The following is an 18,511-nucleotide window of genomic DNA, read 5'->3' as shown; positions in this document are numbered from 1 at the left end:
TGATAATTCTGGCTGGAAGTTAGAAAGATGGGGTGGGGGGGGGGGTCCTCATTGAAACCTTTCGAACGTTGAAAGGCCTAGACAGTAGATGTGGAAAGGATGATGTTTCCCATGGTGGGGGAGTCTAGGAGAAGAGGGCACAGCCTCACGATAGAGGGGCGTCCATTTAAAACAGAGATACAGTATAGAGAAATGTCTTTAGCCAGAGGATAGTAAACTTGTAGAATTTACTACCACAGGCAGCGGTAGAGGCCAGGTCGTTGAGGAAATTATGGCAGAGCTTGATAGGTTCTTGATTGGACATGGCATCAAAGGTTATGGGGAGAAGGTTGGGGAATGGGGCTGAGGAGGGGAAAAAGATCAGCCATGATTGAATGGTGGAGTAGCCTCGATGGTCGAATGGCCTAATTCTGCTCCTATGTCTTATGGTATCGGACATGAACTGAAACAGTCAATAGAATTTATGGATTCTCCAGCACCCAGGGCATGCCCTTTTCTCACTGTTACCATCAGGTAGGAGGTACAGAAGCTGGAAGGCACATACTCAACGATTCAGGAACAGCTTCTTCCCCTCTGCCATCAGATTCCGAAATGGACATTGAACCCTTGGACATTACCTCACTTTTTAAGAAAAATATATAGTATTTCTGGTTTTTTGCACTATTTTAATTTATTCAATATACTTGTACTGTATAAAGTATACTGAATAAGAATTGTTTATTATTTTATTTTTTCTATATTATGTATTGCATTGAACTGCTGCTACTAAGTTAACAAATTTCACATCACATGCCGGTGACAATAAACTTGATTCTGATCTGTTGCGTCGTTGGGACAAGACGCCGACAGACAGCCTGTAATTAGAACGGAATTTATTATTTCCCTATAATTAGCCGTCAGTTCATTGATAATCATCCTTCAGAAAGAATTGTTTCTTTTGCTGAAGCCTTTGACGGATATTTAATTTTGTTCATTAAAAATGCGTCTCCTTTATCCACAACTCTTAGAATCCAGAATTTTAGACTAAGTTAATTAATTCAAAACTGCGTGCTGACTGTTGCTGAATTAAAGGCATGGTCCTCAAAGCGATTGTAAAACCACTGGATGTTATTGATGTTGACAATTGTAGAGAATGAACGCCAAATTAAACCAATATATCTCCATTACAGTTCTGCATTGTACAACGTTTTGAAGATCGTCCGATTGACAATGGAGTGTATCTTTATTCCGCTGCCCCATATTAAAACCCCAGTAGATATCTCGCCGTCTCTACCCGCGTCTATCCATGCCCCAGTTTTGGCCCTATTTCTGAAATAAAGTAATGAACCCGCTTTATTTCACCGTAGGATGATGGTTCTGTGGGTAAAGGGGCTGGGCAAGTAATTCTGGGCAGTGTTTTATGTTTGTTCGGGGTTCTCTGCATTTACACGAAACCTCAGCAGATATATAATAAAAGCATTTGATTTTCACTGCCAGATTTGCAAAAAAAGTATACCGATATACAGAACATGGTTCAGCGAATAATAAGATACATTAAATTTAATAATGGTTCTGAAAATGCCACTGGGTATATGTTCGTGGTTTTCTGCTGTTGCCGCCCATCCATTGCAAGGTTCAACGTGTTGCACATTCAGAGATGCTTTGCTGCACGTCACTGTCGCAGCGCGTCTGAGTTACTGCCGCCTTCCCGTCAGCTTGAAACAGCCTGTCGGACCCCTCTCATTAATAAGAAGCACACACAAAAAACTGGAGGAACTCAGATCTACCAGCCTACGTCAGGTCTCACCAATATACAAGAGGCCACATTGGGAGCACCGGACACAGTAGACGACTCCAAAAAAAAACTCACAGGTGAAGTGTCACCTCAGCTGGAAGGTTTGTTTGGGGCCCTGAATGGCAGTGAGGGAGGAGGTGTAGGGGCAGGCGTAGCACTTGTTCCGCTTACTAGGGTAAGTGCCAGGAGGGAGATCAGTGGGGAGGGACGAATGGACTAGAGAGTCACGTAGGGGGCGATCCCCGTGGTAAGCAGACGGGGGGGGGGGGGCGGGGAGATGTGCTCTGTGCTGGGGGAGAATGAAGTGCTGGTCGCGGAGGCTGCTGGGGGTGGTAGATGAGGACAAGACGATCCCTATATCTCGTCGGGTGGCGAGAGAATAGGGTAAGAGCAGACGTGCGTGAAATGCAAGAGATGCGGCTGAAGGCAGCATTGATGGTGGAGGAAGACACTTTCTTTGAAGAAGGAAGACATCTAATTAGTTATGGAATGAAAAGCCTCACCCTGAGAGCAGATGCGGCGGAGAATGAGGAATTGAGAGAAGGGGGTGGCGTTTTTATAAGTAACAGGGTGGGAGGTGGCATAGTCCAGGTCGATGTGAGAGTCCGTGGGTTTGTAATAGACATCAGGAGATTACCTGTCTCCATAGATAGAGACAGAGAGATCGAGAAACGAGAGGGAGGCGTCGGAAATGGACCTGGTAAATTTGAGGTCGGGGTTGAAGTTGGAAGCAAAGTGGATGAAGTTGACGAGTTCAGCATAGGCGCAGAGTGTGTTGTGTGGATTTCCAACATCTGCAGGTTTTCTCTTGTTTGTCTGTCTCTCATTAACAAGGGACTTTCACTCTCAGAACTGCCGATCACTAGATTTTTTTTTGTTTGTTTCTCGCACTATTCTCTGTAAACTCTGGAAAATCAAACCACCCCGTCTGGCACCAACAATAATTCCACGGCCAAAGTCACTCCGATCACATTTCTTCCCCATTCCGATGTTTGGTCTGGACAACAACTGAGCGATTTGAGCATGTCTGCCACACAACTGGCTGATTAGATATTTATGTTAAGGAGCAGGTGTACCTAATAAAGTGGCCATTGTGTGTACATATGTGAGGTAGATGGTTGTACAAAATAAAAACTCATGAGATCATGATTCTGGGAATCCCGAGTCCCGAAGAGCGGTCTCGGCCTGAAACGTCGACTGTTTATTCCTCTCCATAGATGCTGTCTGACCTGCTGAGTTTCTCCAGCATTTTGTGTGCGTTGCATTTTAAAATAAACTGTGTTTCTCAGCTGGTTGAAGCGCCGGTCTTCATATTGCAGCAACCCCTCACTCATTTAGAACGCGTGATCTTATCTTAGATCCGTTCAATTGCCATTATTATACAACAGCGTTCACCATCAGAGGTTGCATTTGCTAAATGGAACGTACGTACGCTGCCCGTCAAAACCCTGATGAGAAGAAATTTAATATTATGTAGATTATCAAAACCAAATGTATACATACACATTTCAAAATAATTCTAATAAGCACTGGCTTGCTATTTCCTGAACACAATACGTAATTGATACCCCAAAATGCGATTCGTAGGCAAAATCTGTTAACACGTGTTTATGTGAGTTATTTTAGTAAGTTACAGGAGATACCTAATGAAGTTAGTGCATAACCAATGTAAAATGGTGTTTATTCCGCAACGCATTTATTCGCCGGTAACTTTCTAACTATTACCTTTTCATCGTTCAAAGTTCAAAGTAAATTTATTATCAAAGTACATGTATGTCACCATAACAACCCTGAGATTCAGTTTCTTGCAGGCATACTCAATAAATCCACAAGACACAATATAATCAATGAAAGACCACGGCCAACAAGATGGACAAACAATGTGCAAAAGCCAAACTGTGCAAATACAGATATTTTAAAATAAATAATAAATGAATAATTAAATAAACAATAAATATCGACAGCATGAGATGAAGAGTCCATAGGTTGTAGGAGGAGTTCTGCGATGGGGCGAGAGAATTTGCCTCGGGGTAATAACTGTTCCTGTATGGTGTGTGGTTGAGGGGTAATAACCGTTCCTGAGGCTTCAGTATTCCTTCCTAATGACATCAGTGGGAAGAGAGGTTCTTGACGATGGTTTCCTGCTCAGTGGTGGAGAGGTGGGAGTGGGTGGGGGCTTTACCCGTGAAGACCTGGGAATGCAGGGCACTTCAAACACAGTTCATATCTGATGGGTGGTGTATTTAGCCCGAGGGCTACACTGACTGGTGGACTCGTTTCACTTCCCTTTACACTGAAGAAAGAGGCAACAAACGTTAATTGGTCATTAGTAGAACTTACCAATAGTAACGCTTCCTTGCCTCTACAAACTTCCTGTCGGAGGCTGAATTTCTCCCAAGAAGCAACCAAAAAGTTAAAGCACTGCAGTGCGAACTACAGTTCCCGCAGTTCAAAGCTCTGCGCCAATTCCGCCGGTAGTTGCCGCTGGGATTTGGCCGATTACTTCCTCTGGCGTTATTAATGCAGTAGGGAGCGGTTTAGTTTGTTCCCTCTTTTGGTATGTTGAGTATATTGATATGTGTTGACAATGCGTACGACAACCACTGTAACCCGTCAGATTTACCGGAGTAAAACCTGCATGAAAATCAATGTATTTCTATTGGATTGTTGCACTGTTGGCAAAACAAAATGTGTAATCACATTGTAACTATCGAATCGTCCATTTTTTTATTATTATTACCTTTTTGTTTCCGGTGTTTAAGTTCCTCCTCTGTGTTTAGTTTCAGCGTTCGCGTTCACACCACAGACGCTCAAGGCGCAGCAATCATTTCACTTTGACACGGGATGTTTCCTCGTGTCCTTCTCCAGAGGTCTAAAGAGACACCCGCATTTCTGCCGGTCTTTTCTCCTCTTCCCAGCCCACCACACTTAAAAAAAAATTGTGGCTACCTGGTCAAAATGTAAAAGAAGATAAGTATAAGTTTATGCTCTGGTAATCGTTTATTGATTATAGCTCAGTGTTCAACACCATCATACCCCCAGTACTAATCAACAAGCTCCAAAATCTGGGCTTCTGTATTTCCTTCTGCCATTGGATCCTTGTCTTCCTCACTCGAGATCACCGTCGGTGCGGTTTGGATGTAACATCTCCTCACTGATAATCAACACTGCCAGGCACGTTCTTAGCCCACTGCTCTACACCTTCTACACCCACGACTGTGTGGCTAGACACAGTTCAAATGTCATCTATAAATTTGCCAATGACACAACTATTATTGGCAGAATTTCAGATGGTGATGAGGTATACAGAGTGAGATAGATCAGCTGGTTGAGTGGTGTGGCAGCCTTGAAGGCAGTGTCAGTAAAACAAAAGGAATTGATCATGGATTTCAGGAAGGGGAATTTGAGGGAACACACTCCAGTCCACATCGAGGGATCAGAAGTGGAAAGAGCGAGCAGCTTCAAGTTCCTGGCTGTCAAGATCTCTGAAAATCTACCCTGGGCCCAACATATCGATGTAATTACAAAAAAAAGGCACAACAGTGGCTATATTTCATTAGAAATTTGACGAGACTTGGTATGTCACCAAAAACTCTCATGAATGTCTACAGATGTACCATGGAAAGCATTCTAACTGGTTCCATCACCATCCACCACACAGGGTTGGAAAAAGCTGCAGAAAATTGTAAACTCAGTCAGTTCCATTACGGACACTAGCCTCCCCAGCATCAAGCTCTCCTCAGAAAGATGGCATACATTATTCAAGACCCCAGGCAAGCCTTCTTCTCATTGCTACCATCAGGGAGGAGGTACAAGAGCCTGAAGACACACACTCAATGTTTCAGGAACAGTTTTTCCATACCACCATGAAATTTCTGAATGGAGGAATGAACCCATGTACACCACTTACCTATTTTTTTCTTTTTTACATTCTTCTTGTACTAATTATTATATTTATTTATTATTGTAACATAGTTTTTATTATGTCGTGCAATGTACTGCTGCCACAAAACAATATAATTCTTGTCATATGCCAGTGAATTAAATTTGATTCTGATTCTAATACATCTTTTCTTTTTCAGAGAACATTACTTATATGTTATGTATGTTATGTTATTCCTACCCTGGCAAAAGGAATCATAGGTTTAAGGTGAGAGGGGAGAGGTTTGTGAGGGACCAGAGGGACAATTTAACACAGTAGATGATGTGTATATGGAACAGGTTGCCATGGGAAATGGTTGAGTAGGTATAATAACAACATTTAAGATACATTTGGACGGGTACCTGGGTAAGCCAAACAAGAGCAAATGGAGATGGCTTCAATGGATATTTTAGTCTGCATGGAAGAGATGGGCTGTAGGGCCTGTTTCTGTGTTGGATTACTTAATTACTCTATAGCTGTGTCTTCTAGGACAATGTGGGGTGCTGCACAGCTACAGGGCTGAGTTTGATTCTGACCTCTGTTGCTTCCTCAATGACTGTGTGCATTTCCCCCTGGTGCTCCTGTTACCTCCCACTGGCCCAGAGGCGTGCGGATGGGTGGCACTGCAATTAGGTAGGTGTTGATATGTGCATGAGAGAATGTCTTGGAAGAAGTAAGTGGAGGAATGGGAGTATAAACACAAGAGGTTCCGCAGATGCTGCAAACCCAGTTCCTTTTTGAATGCTACCTATTCCAAGCATTGCATTCCAACTGTTAATCTTACATGGAATTTAAAACATTTTCCTCGGGCTAATTACAACCTACTGAAGGAAATGGCACATTTTTTGTTTTAAATTGGTTTTATGTCAGGCTGTAACAAAATGTACAAGATGTGATGTAAGCCTCAGTTGTGAGAACATTTCATGTAATATAATTCTCGAAAGAAATCTGAAGCTTACCCACTGAAACAATGATAACTGCCAAGTGAGTATCAGTTATACACCCAGTGACCACTTTATTAGGTACAGCTCTATACCTGCTTATTAATGCAAATATCTAATCAGCCAATCATGTGGAAGCAACTCAATGCATAAAGCTCAGTACTACGGTGCATTACATAAAGTTAGCAATAAGTACACAGTACTAGGGTGCGTTACATGACCTGGTTAGGTCACTCGTCTGCGTGCTACTGGTACCATGTAACCCAGTACTACCTGGGTGGTCGGCGACTAAACCGGCTCCCCCACCAGGCTTGCCTGGTGAGGAGGGTGGCTAGACACCCTGCAGGACGAAAAACAAGACCTGTCAAAGGGCGGATGAACCCTCTCGTATGGTCAATGGCCATCTAGCAAACACGTGCCGTGAGGCGCGGAAAGGGCATCCCTTGCATTGAAGCTTGGTCTGGCCATTCACGGCAACAGAACATCCCCCAGCCGTTTTGGACCCCACCATGCTGCTGGATCCGGGAGGGGTTGTCGAGAGGGTGGGTCTGGACCCGTGCAACCCCCTACTCACCTAAAATCCAGTCACACACACGCTGTTCCTTTCTGAGGAGTGGGATACCACCCCACTAACTGACTGAAAGGAACCATCATCATCCTATGGGATGGACAGCCAGAGAGAGAGAGACATGAAGTTAGTAATATGTACACAGTACTCAGATGCATTACATGAAGTTAGTAATAAGTACACAGTATTATGGAGTATTACGCAAAGCTAGTAATAAATACACAGTACTATGGAGTATCACACAAAGCTAGCAATAAGTACATAGTACTATGGAGTATTACATGAAGCTAGCAATAGTTGCAACAGTGTATCTTAAACAAGTTGAGCTGCTATTTTATGAGGGCAAGGCTAGTTTGGATACATGGGAACTACCACCCATTCTAATCTAATACTTTTACAATTACCTGTGTATAGAGTTGCACCATTGAAATTTAGTGTATGGCTTTCTGAACAAAGATATGTTCAATGGGTTATGGATATAGTGGAATCCAAACTAATGTTGTACAAGTCCACATTAAATAGAAAGCAGATAAGATGAACAGCAATTTGTGCAGAGATGTTGCAACATGGTTATCATAACAAGGAGCTGTCTTATCTGTCCTGTCCGAACCTGAGGACTAAATATATCATTATTTGCAGACTATTGTTCTTTGTTAGAGTGGGAACAGATTTGGCAGAGCAAAGTGCCCTTTTTCCTGCTCTATTACTTTATGATTTTCTGCTCTGTTCTCCATATGGTGAACATTCCTGTTGTGAATGGGAACGATGTGAATGATTACATTTTTAACCACGCTATACTGTAATTAAAACTTAAACTTTTCAGTTTTTATACCAACATCTTGTGGGTTTACTCAGAAAAGTCAGCTTCTTTCCCATGCAATAAATGGCAATCGTTTAGAATTTACAGTGAAGCTCGTATGCTTTAAGAGTGGTGCCGATGACATTCAAATTAAGGGTCATTTCCATCTGTTTGTGGAATGTGCTGATCCCATAGGTGATGGTAAATTTTAACAAGTTAATGTGACTTTGATTTAGTACATATTGTTCTTTTTGTACCAGTTTCAATTTGGTTGTGTTATATTGAGATCTAAAGTTCATACTCTTGCCTGATTGTGTTTTTTTTTGAACTGATGTTGCCAAACGTTAAAAATCCCTCAACTGAATTGAAAACTAAAGATCTTAGGCCAGTCTTGACCCCTCAGAGCAGCAAATACTTGTCTACATTACATAATCAACTCAGAAGGAAAGTTGCAACTTTAAAAATAAATTGTTAATTCATAATAACCATTGTTATGAAGCTGCAAGTACTTTTTGGAGCATCTAACTTGACATATTTTTCCAATTTTAAAATATCCTCATGACATTAACAAAAGCCAACCAATTTAAGACATTAAGAAGAATCCTTAACTGTTCAGGATGCGGTTAGAGCTGGTGCCACACAGTTCCACAAATCCAGGATCAATTCTCAGCTGCTGCCTGTATGGAATAAGACCATAAGACGACAAAATATAGGAACAGAATTGGGCTGTTTGACCCATCAAGTCTGCTCTGCCAATTCATCATGGCTGATCCATTTTCCCTCTCAGCTCTGATCTCCTACCTTCTCCACGTATCACTTCATGCCCAGACCAATCAAGAATCTATCAACCTCTGCCTTAAATATACCCAATGACTTGGTCTCCACTGCCAACTGCAGCAACAAATTCCACAGATTCACCATATTGCCTCTGTTTTCTCTGTATCTACAAAGGGTTTCCTCTGGATGCTCCAGTTCCCCCCTGCCCCCAATCCCTAAAATGTGAGTTTCGTTGGTTAATGTTTCATTATTTTGCTCCTGGTGTGTAAATTCTATGGGATGATTTGTTGGAATGTCAGAAGAATGAAATGGGATATGGTGGAGTTGTGTATATGTGGAGCATAATGATCAATGTGGACTTACTGGGGCAGACTGCCTATTTTCTTGTTGACTCACTGTGTTGCGCTAAAATGGCTCACATTTATTGGTCTTTATGGGACTTCCTCTACACAGGAATCATTTGAACATTATGTTTATAACTCCTGAAGCTCAACCAACAGCATTTAATACACACCAATAATTTTAAAGTAGTAAATCCATCTTTTAAAATCAGCTTCAGGAAAATATGCCTAGAAATTGGCATGCATCCCTTTTTATGGTGCTCCAGTGCTCATAAAACTGGTCCAAACGGTTCTGAGATAATTATAGTAGTTTATATACTCAAAATGGGATGAGTACACATCTTAACCAGACCACACTTAACCGAACACAGCTGGTGACACTCTGCGTGCAGCGCTTATAGAAGGGACCAATTCTTAAAGCTGCACTTCCCCTTCCCCAGGCTGAAAGGCAGCGGTAACATCCATTCTACAGCTGCCAAGGAGGAAGCTTGAGAGAAAGATTGAAATGCTCAATGGTGTGATACATGCTGGAAGATGGGAATAACAAGTTAAGTACCCTACTTTGGGACATAGTTCATTAGCAGCCTTCTCCCATCAGAAATGCCTAGGAGGAAGTGGTTCATATAGCGTCTCCTTCATGAATGTAGATCAACCCTTAGGCAATGAATTAGCAGACATGACTAGGTATTTTCAGGTGAGCTCTGAAACCATATAAATACAGATCTGATGTGCTGACATTTACTCAGCACTGATACGTACTGTTTATCACAAAATTGATTCCTCCAGCGCATACCCCCACATCCTAAACCTCATCCCATTACTGAATTTCAACTCCACCACCCCTATGCAGAGATCAGGCCTTAAGAGGAACAATAATGAGTTAGTCAGCATCCTTTATCACTTCCGTTTAGACAAATCGAGTGAGGAATAGAAGGGAGAAGCTTTGTGGGTAGAGCACTTGTCCCTAATAAAGATGACCATTGTCCAACTAAAGGCCAGAGGGGCCAAAGATTTCCAAACCATGCTATAAACCTGTAATTTTAACTGCCTGGTAGGTACAGAGACAGGGTTTCATTATAAGGACTATAAGACATAGGAATATAATTAGGCCATTGGCCCATCACATCTTACCTGCCATTCGATCATGGCTGATTTATTTTTCTCTCAAACCCCTTCTCCTGCCTTCTTCTTGTAACCGTTGACACCCTGGCTAATTAAGAACCTATCAACCTCTGCTTAAATATACCCAATGACTTGGCTATTATATGTACTACGTCCCTTTTGATTTGATTGGCAGTACACCTTCTCATTACAATTGGAGCCGCAGTATCATTATGGTATATGTTTTTGGCCACACCTTACAAACATAACAATCTCTTCCTGTCGCAGGGTCTCAATTAAAAACATCAACCCTTCACTTGCCTCCACAGATGCTGCTTGATCCGTTCAGTTCCCCTAGCTGTTCTGATTGTTGCTTCTGATCCCAGCATCTGAAGGAGGGAGGAGAAGATGGCGATGCGACACAGCACGCGCGACCGCTCCGATGAAATGATATCGTATTTGTTAAATTGTGCCGTGCACAATTCTGATTTGATGGAGACAGATGTGAGAAGCACAGAGGAACATCTGGAGAAACTTCTGAAATGCCTGGTTCGCTGCCGCTGCTACTATGCAATCGAGAATCTCCGGAGGGAAGGCCCCAAATCCTTGGCTTTTCCTGTTGCTGGCGGCCGGGGCCGGGGTCGAAGCGCTCGGCAGAGAGGGTGCTCGGTGCTCAGTGTCAGAGGGCTGGTCGGAGGCTTGAAGTTTTTGGACGGACTCAGAGTCGGACTGTGGTCGGGTGCTTCCAGGATGATGCATCGGCAAGTTTGCGGCGCTGGGAGCTCGTGGCAGGGAGAGTTTTCTTCCTTCTACCATCTGCATGAGATGATGGGACTTTCGAGAGACTTTGAGACTTTTTTTTACCGTGCCCATGGTCTGTTCTTCATCAAATTATGGTATTGCTTGCACTGTTGTGACGATATGTTATAATTATGTGGTTTTTGTCAGTTTTTCAGTCTTGGTCTGCCTTGTGTTTCTGTGATATCACACTGGAGGAACATTGTATTAAAAAAAGGAGGACAGGTGGGGTGGGATAGTGGGTGGAGCTGTTGTCGAGCCTTACTGCTCAGGAAAAGCAACTGTTTTTGAGTTTGGTGGTCCTGATGTGGATGCTATGTAGCCTCTTCCCTGATGGGAGTGGGACAAACAGTCCACGAGCAGGTTGGGTGGGATCCTTCATGATGTTACTGACTCTTTTCTCTATATATGTCCAAGATTGTGGGTAAGCTTGCTTGTTATTGGGCACGTGGCCAAGTGGTTAAGGCATTGGACTAGCTACCTGAAGGTCGTGAGTTCGAGCCCCAGCCGAGGGAACGTGTTGTGTCCTTGAGCAAGGCACTTAATCACTCATTGCTCTGCGACAACACTGGTGCCAAGCTGTATGGGTCCTAATGCCCTTCCCTTGGACAACATTGGTATCGTGGAGAGGGGAGACTTGCAGCATGGGCAACTGCTGGTCTTCCATACAACCTTGCCCAGGCCTGCACCCTGGAGAGTGAAGACTTTCCAGGTGCAGATCCATGGTCTTGCAAGACCAACAGATGCCTTTTTTATTGGGACTATATGGGATGGGTTCATTAGTGGGAAGGATACCTGTGTATCCAAATAGTCAGGAGCGTCCCAGGGAGGACCACGGCTGAAAGACTTGCCTGACTGTGTAATAGATTAATAGTGCATTATCAGACTCACCTCACTGGGAACAAGAAGGAGTCCTACTTTAACCTCCAGTTGTTGGCTGTGTGGAAGCAGAGGAATATGATCTCGACTCTAGAAATCACATGCACTCCCTTACTGAGGATTGCCAACATTCCCACTGTACACTCCCCACCAGTTCAGGAGATATCTACTCGAGGCTCAGACTGAGGCTCTAACTAAGGGTCTGACCTCTGCCATGTGGGAGCAGTTCAAAGCTGTAAAGAAGCAGAAATATGCCACAAGGGAACTTTGATGTCCATGGGCAGTAGTTGGAGGCAAGCCCACCTGGACAAGATCATGTTGTGTGTAAGGAAGCTTCCATCAGTCTATCCTCAGTCACAAATGGACACTTCAGCACAGCACAAGGATACTGAAACCCACTTAAGGTGTCAATGTTAAGGTTTTTTTTGTGATGTGATTTATTTTTTGTTATAAATTGCACTGAAAGTTCTCTAGCAATGTTGAAATGCATTCTCGTATATGGGAAATCATAAACTCCAATGTGCAAAGAAAAGTAACATTTGTGTGGCAGCTGCTGTTCTTGCTGTATACTGTTGATGAAGTGCTGATGGATGTGTCAATACTGTGATACTGACAGGAAGAATGTGTCAGTAATAATCTGTTATAATTTCCTGAAGTACAGATAAATGGTCTCAGCCTGAAACATCAACTCTTTATTCATTTCCATAGATGCTGCCTGACCTACTAAGACCTCCAGCATTTTTGTGCATTATTCTGGATTTTCAGCATCTGCAGAATCTCTAGGACTGTAGTATCTGTAAATTTAAGCACAGTCTGTGGATGTAGGAAGGTAATCGAGCAACTTCCAATGAACTAGACTTCCTCACCTCAGAATGAGCTGATCTATTCTAGCCGGAATAAATAGATTTTTGTTTTCTTCATGAAAATCTAATACTAACCAATCTGACACTTAGGCTAATGGCAAGCTCAAACTTTTGCCTGTTTATAACTGCCCTTTTAGAAGTCGATGAAGTGTCACGGCAGCAAAGCAGTTAGCGTGACACTATCACAGCTCAGGGTTCAGAGTTCAGTCCTGGTGTCCCATGTAATGAGTCTGTATTTCCTCCCTGTGGAATGTGTAGGTTTCATCCGGGTGCTCTGCCTCCCTCCCACAATCCAAAGACATACTGTAGTTTGTTAGTAGGTTAATTAGTCATTATAAATTACTCTGTGATTAGGTTAAGGTTAGGTTGGGGACTGTCGGGGGAGGTTTACTGGGCAGCACACCTCAAATGTCAGCAAGGGTCTATTTTGTGCGGTATCTCTAAATACAAATAAATAAATAAGTATAAATCAATGTCTTCTTGAGCCACTGTGTTGTGTTTGGTGAAGCAATTGTGATCTATTGTTTTTTCAAATCAGAATCATCTGATAATTGGAAGTTATGTTGATGGTAGCGGTGTTCCCATATTTCATGGGATATGTGTAAACTGGAGACCTAATTGAAATGAAAATTAACAGAGAATTCAAATGTAAGGCAAGGAATAATCAGTCAGGAGGGGGATCAAAGGGGGAGTATCTTCATCCAGAATGTGGTTTCAAACTAGAATGCACTATCTCAAAAGGTGGTGAAGGTAGGTGCTCTCACATTTAAGAGGCACCTCAAAGAACACTTGAATCATGAAGATATTGGAGGCTTTGAACCGTGCTGGTACTGATGAAGGGTCTTGGTCCAAAACATTGACTGCTTAATAATTTCCATAGATGCTGCCTAACCTGCTGAGTTCCTCCATGTCCTATGTGTGCTGCTGGCAAATCCAATTCATATAGATCAGCAGTGATTGATCAGTGTGGGCACAATGAACTCCAGGGCCTGATTCTGCTCTCAATGGCTCTATGATCACATGAGCACTTTTCAAAATGTTGCCATTTCTTGATAAGAATGTTTAGAATATGATAAATAGAATGACAAGACATTAGAAGGATGAATTCGGATTCCGCTAACAAAACTTCTGTTGCTTCCTAGGCAGTTGTGTAATAACTTTTATTTAGTGATAATATCGGGGTGGAGACACATCTCTACCAAAGGAGATGTAAGGTGCTCCTTCCCTCCACTAGCCTGCAGGTCACCCCTGAGCAATGTGTAACATTTGCTTGGTCCCCCAAACAACATTACGTGAAATGGTCATATGAGCAGCTGGTACATATCACAAAGGTCCTGGTTATGCAACCACTGATGCCAGGCAGACAATCTCTGAAGAGTATTTTGATAATGGCTGGGGTTACCTGTCATGTAAAGAAACTGCCCAAGAGAAGGTAATGTCAAACCTCTTCATAGAAAAACTTGCCAAGAACAATCATGGTCATGGAAAAACCACGATTGCCCTTGCCATACAACACTGCACATAATGATGACGATGATGATTGTCAAATATTTAATCCATAAATAAGGAATTAAATGACTGTTTAGGTATTTGCAGAATTTGTAACTATTTTCCTTCCTCAGATTAACTTTATAACAACAGGAGTGGAAACGAATGTCCACCCATACATTATTGTTCTGATTCTCACATTCACCTATCCACCTGGTCTTTTTTCTCACTTTGTTCAGCTTTCCCATCCCCTCTTCCCACCTGGTTTGATCTGCTCATCACCCCCCATCCCCTGTCCATCTGATTCAAGCCTTTATCTACCAGCTTCTGTCTCATACCCACCTCCCCACCTTTTTCCATCTGTCCTTCATCCACTGTCCCCTCCCCATCCGGTTTAACCTGTCATCTACCAGCCTCTGCCACAACCGCAGCTCTTGTACTGACAACCTTCCTTCCTCCCCCTCAGTCCTGATGCAGATCTAAACCTGAAATGTCAGCCTTCTCCTCCAGCCACTACAGATTCTGCTTGACTGCTGAATTCTTGAAGTTCTGTTTATTGTTCTTGCTATTATTTTGAAGTTGCTAGAAAATTGTTGGTCAGCATAAGTTTGTGGGAAACAGAAATGCAGAAATGGCAGACAGATCTGCTGATGGACATCAAAGTTCAAAGTGAACTTATTATCAAAGTATGTATATGTCACCATATACAACTCTGAGATTCGTTTTCTTGCGGGCAATCACAGTAAGTACATGAAAAACTGCAGAATCATTGAAAGACCACACACAACAGGACAGACAATGTGCAGAAGACAACAACGGTGCAAATACAAAAAGAGAGGGAAAAAAGAAATAATGTAGTAATAATAATAATAAAAAAACTAAATAAACAATAAATATCCTGAACATGAGATGAAAAGTCCTTGGAAGTGCGTCCATAGGGTCTGGGAACAGTTCGGTGATAGGGCAGGTGAATTTGAGTGAAGTTATGCCCTCTGATTAAAGAGCCTGATTGTTGAGGGGTAATGTCTGTTCCTGAACCTGGTGGTGTGAGCCTTGAGGCTCCTGTACCTCCTTCCTGATGGCAGCAGCGAGAAGAGAGCTTGGCCTGGATACTGGGGGCCCTTGATGATGGATGCTGAACATGACGTTCTAGGTCATGTAGGAGTCTGGCTTCCCCATTGTGTTTTGATTTCACTGGTCCCAAAGACTTGCAAAGTCATAAATGGCTAAAGCTGGAAAGAATAATGGTTATTTTGCGCTGCTTTTATTGCATCTCAGAGACAAGTTTTCCTTGCTAAATCTGAGCAACATAATGTTCCCTGTTGTCAGTCCAAAATGGGAAAATTATACGTGAATAATAGTAAAATGTCCCCCTACAGTTATAATGGACATTCCAGTAGATACTTTATGATAAAGGAAAGCCAATGAAAACATGAGGCAAAGGAAAACATTTTTTTGATCCAAAGTTCCTAGTCTATGTTAAATGAAAACATTATCAGAGGAATATCTTTGAGGAGAGATTTAGGATAGATCTGTATTTTCTGAAGTTGGAAGGTAATAGCACTGAGCATGTAAAATGTTTGGAGGGCAAGGCAGAGCTGCTTTCTTTAGCTGCTGTGTGCACAGCCAGGGCAACTTTGCTTTTGGATATGGATTTAACAATTGAAGATTGAGATGACTTTGTCAACAATCTACACAAAAGTGCAGGAGTGATGATAAATCTCTATTCATTGCCTGATAGGTCCCAGCTGAAGTATTGTATGCAAGTCAGTGTGCTACACTTTAGGAAGGATGTAGATGAGGTGTTTGTAAAGAATGCCGAGGAACACGGACATTCAACTTACATATTTGATGTTCAAAACATTTCCCTCCTTCCAAGGTTCCCAGCCTGGAGTCCACGGACCCCTTAGTTAACAGTAGGGATCCATGGCGCAAAAAAGTTTGGGAAACTCTATTCTAAGATGCTAATGAACCAACACCATTGTGGGCATCATGTGGTGCAGCTTGTAGAAACACTGCCCGACGACAACAGCACCCGGCCTTAAATCCTAATCTTGGGCATTATCTGTGTGGAGTCTGCATGTTCTCCCTGTGACTGAGTTTCCTCCGGATCCTCCAGTTTACTTTCAAATTGCCTGTAGCATGTGGGGGAATTGAAAAGAATGTGGGGAGAATTAGAAAATGGGATTAATGTAGGATTGGTGTACGTGAGGGCCTTATGATTTGGTAACTGAAGGGCTTGTTTCCATTCTGGATAATTCCATGATTCTGACATTCATAGTGATGTTGAGTTGTAATTTTCAGGCAAAGAACTCATTATTTGCCAATGTAACATGACCAATGCTATTGAGAATTAATTAGTTTAATCAGTTAGTTATTTAGAGATACATTGCCACCCAGCAAACCCCCATTTGATCTAACCTAACAGGACAATTTTTAATGACCAACTAACCTACCTGGACTGTGGGAGGAAACCGGAGCACTTGGAGAAAGCCCACACATTCCACTGGGAGGACGTACAGAGGTGCCTTACAGAGGATGCCTGGATTAAACTCCGAGCTTCAACACCCCAAGCTATTTATAACAGAAACAAGATGGCAGCACATTGATGCGGCAGTTGAAACTGCTGGCGCACAGCTCCAGAACCTGGGATCGACCCTGACCTTGCATGTCTGCCAGAAATTGGATGTCCTGCTTTAACCATGTGGAAATCTTCAATTATCCCTCATCCTACAATGAGCTGCTAAGTGTACTGGACACTCCAAATTCCCACGAGTGTAACTGGCAAGAGAATCTAGAAAAAGTTATGGAATTGGGAAAGAGAATAAATCACTGGGAATTGAAAGTAGAATTGGGATTGATGGAATTATTTCAGAGTTCACTTAGATTTGGTGGGTTCACTTGCTTCCTTCTATGTTTCATGGTGTTTTTTTATCTGCATATAATTTTTATCTTGAATGTACATTTGATCATCATCTTCATATGAGGTAAGCAATCCATCAATCCATAATTGTTCTTGCCAGGGTTCTCTACAGAATTGGTTTGCCATTGCTAACTTCTGGGCAGTGTCTTTACAAGTTGGGTGACCCCAGCCATGATCAATACTGTTTAGAGATTGTTACCTGGTATCAGTGGTTGCATAACCAAGACTTGTGATATGCACCAGCTGCTCATACAACCATCCACCACCTGCTCCCATGGTGTCACGTGACGCTGATCGGGAGCGGGGGGGGGGGCTAATCAGGTGCTACACCTTGCCCAAGGGTGACCTGCAGGCTCACGGTGGGAAGAAGCGCCTTACACCTCCTTTGCATATCACATCTCCACCCCAGCACCCAAAACTTTGGATACCGTTGTTAGTTTGATTTCTGAATTCTAACTTAGTCTCCAAGTAACATAAAGAATGGGAACACCACCACTACCAAATCTTTACCATTTCAGAGTTGATCTTGATTTTGCAACGTATCACCATACCCTGCTCTACACAATGGCAAAAAACTGGAATTCAGAACTGAATTAGAATCCCATTTATTCTCATTCTCATATGTTGCGAAATGTGTTGTTTTGTGGCATAAAGACATTAAATTATGCAAAGTTACGATAAATAATGTGAAAAAGGAATGGTGAGTTAGTGATCATGGGTTCATGAGCCATTTAGAAATTTCAGGGCAGAGGGGAAGCAGCTGTTCCTAAGGTGTTAAGTGCGTGTCTTCAGGCTCCTGATCGTAATAATGAGAAGAGGGCATGTCATGGATGGTGAGGGTTTTTAATGATGGATGCCACCTTCTTGAGGTTTTGAAGACATCCTCAGTGGTTGGGAGGGTTGTGTCAGCAAACTAAAGCACAAATACAGCGCATTCACCAGATTGGATCAGTTAGCTCTTATAGTTTCATGTGTATACTAAATGCGTGATGAAGGAATCAGAGAAGCTAAATCATTCTCTTTGCAATAGAGGGAAAATTATTAAGAGGCATTCAAAATTTTGAACATTTTTTAAGGTGAACATACGGGACAGTGATCAGAGAATTGGTACAAGAATGATTGGCACAGTGAGGATTTGTCCCACATACCCTGTAATGTGCCTTCATTATCTGGCCGACTAGCGACACCAAACTTAACAATACCTTTGGAAGAATATTGGAGAAATATTTTAAGAGGTAAGTTTTGCAGGAATATAAAGATAGGGAAGGTAGAAAGGTTAACTGGACAGTCCTTTTGGAAAAGCCGCACAAGCACAATGAACTAAATAGCTTCTTTGG

At 42.5% G+C, this 18,511-nt stretch overlaps 2 long non-coding RNA genes across 2 annotated transcripts in view; one reads left to right on the top strand and one right to left on the bottom strand.

The window, feature by feature from the left end:
• Window positions 1-1,740: 1,740 nt before the first annotated feature.
• LOC134358759 (uncharacterized) overlaps window positions 1,741-18,511 on the top strand; it is a 48,137-nt gene continuing 31,366 nt past the window's right edge. Inside the window, exon 1 of the long non-coding RNA XR_010020941.1 lies at window positions 1,741-1,851. This is a non-coding gene — a long non-coding RNA (uncharacterized LOC134358759). The remainder of the gene's footprint in view (window positions 1,852-18,511) is intronic.
• LOC134358758 (uncharacterized) lies at window positions 2,922-4,649 on the bottom strand. Its single transcript, XR_010020940.1, has 3 exons — window positions 4,515-4,649; window positions 4,115-4,408; window positions 2,922-3,222 (listed from the first exon to the last, which is right to left on the bottom strand). It is a non-coding gene; the product is annotated as an uncharacterized LOC134358758 (long non-coding RNA).

The sequence above is a fragment of the Mobula hypostoma genome, chromosome 19 (assembly GCF_963921235.1).
Source record: "Mobula hypostoma chromosome 19, sMobHyp1.1, whole genome shotgun sequence".
Taxonomy (NCBI): domain Eukaryota; kingdom Metazoa; phylum Chordata; class Chondrichthyes; order Myliobatiformes; family Myliobatidae; genus Mobula; species Mobula hypostoma.
Note: the sequence above shows the minus strand (reverse complement) of the source record. Positions and strands in the feature narration are given on the sequence as shown.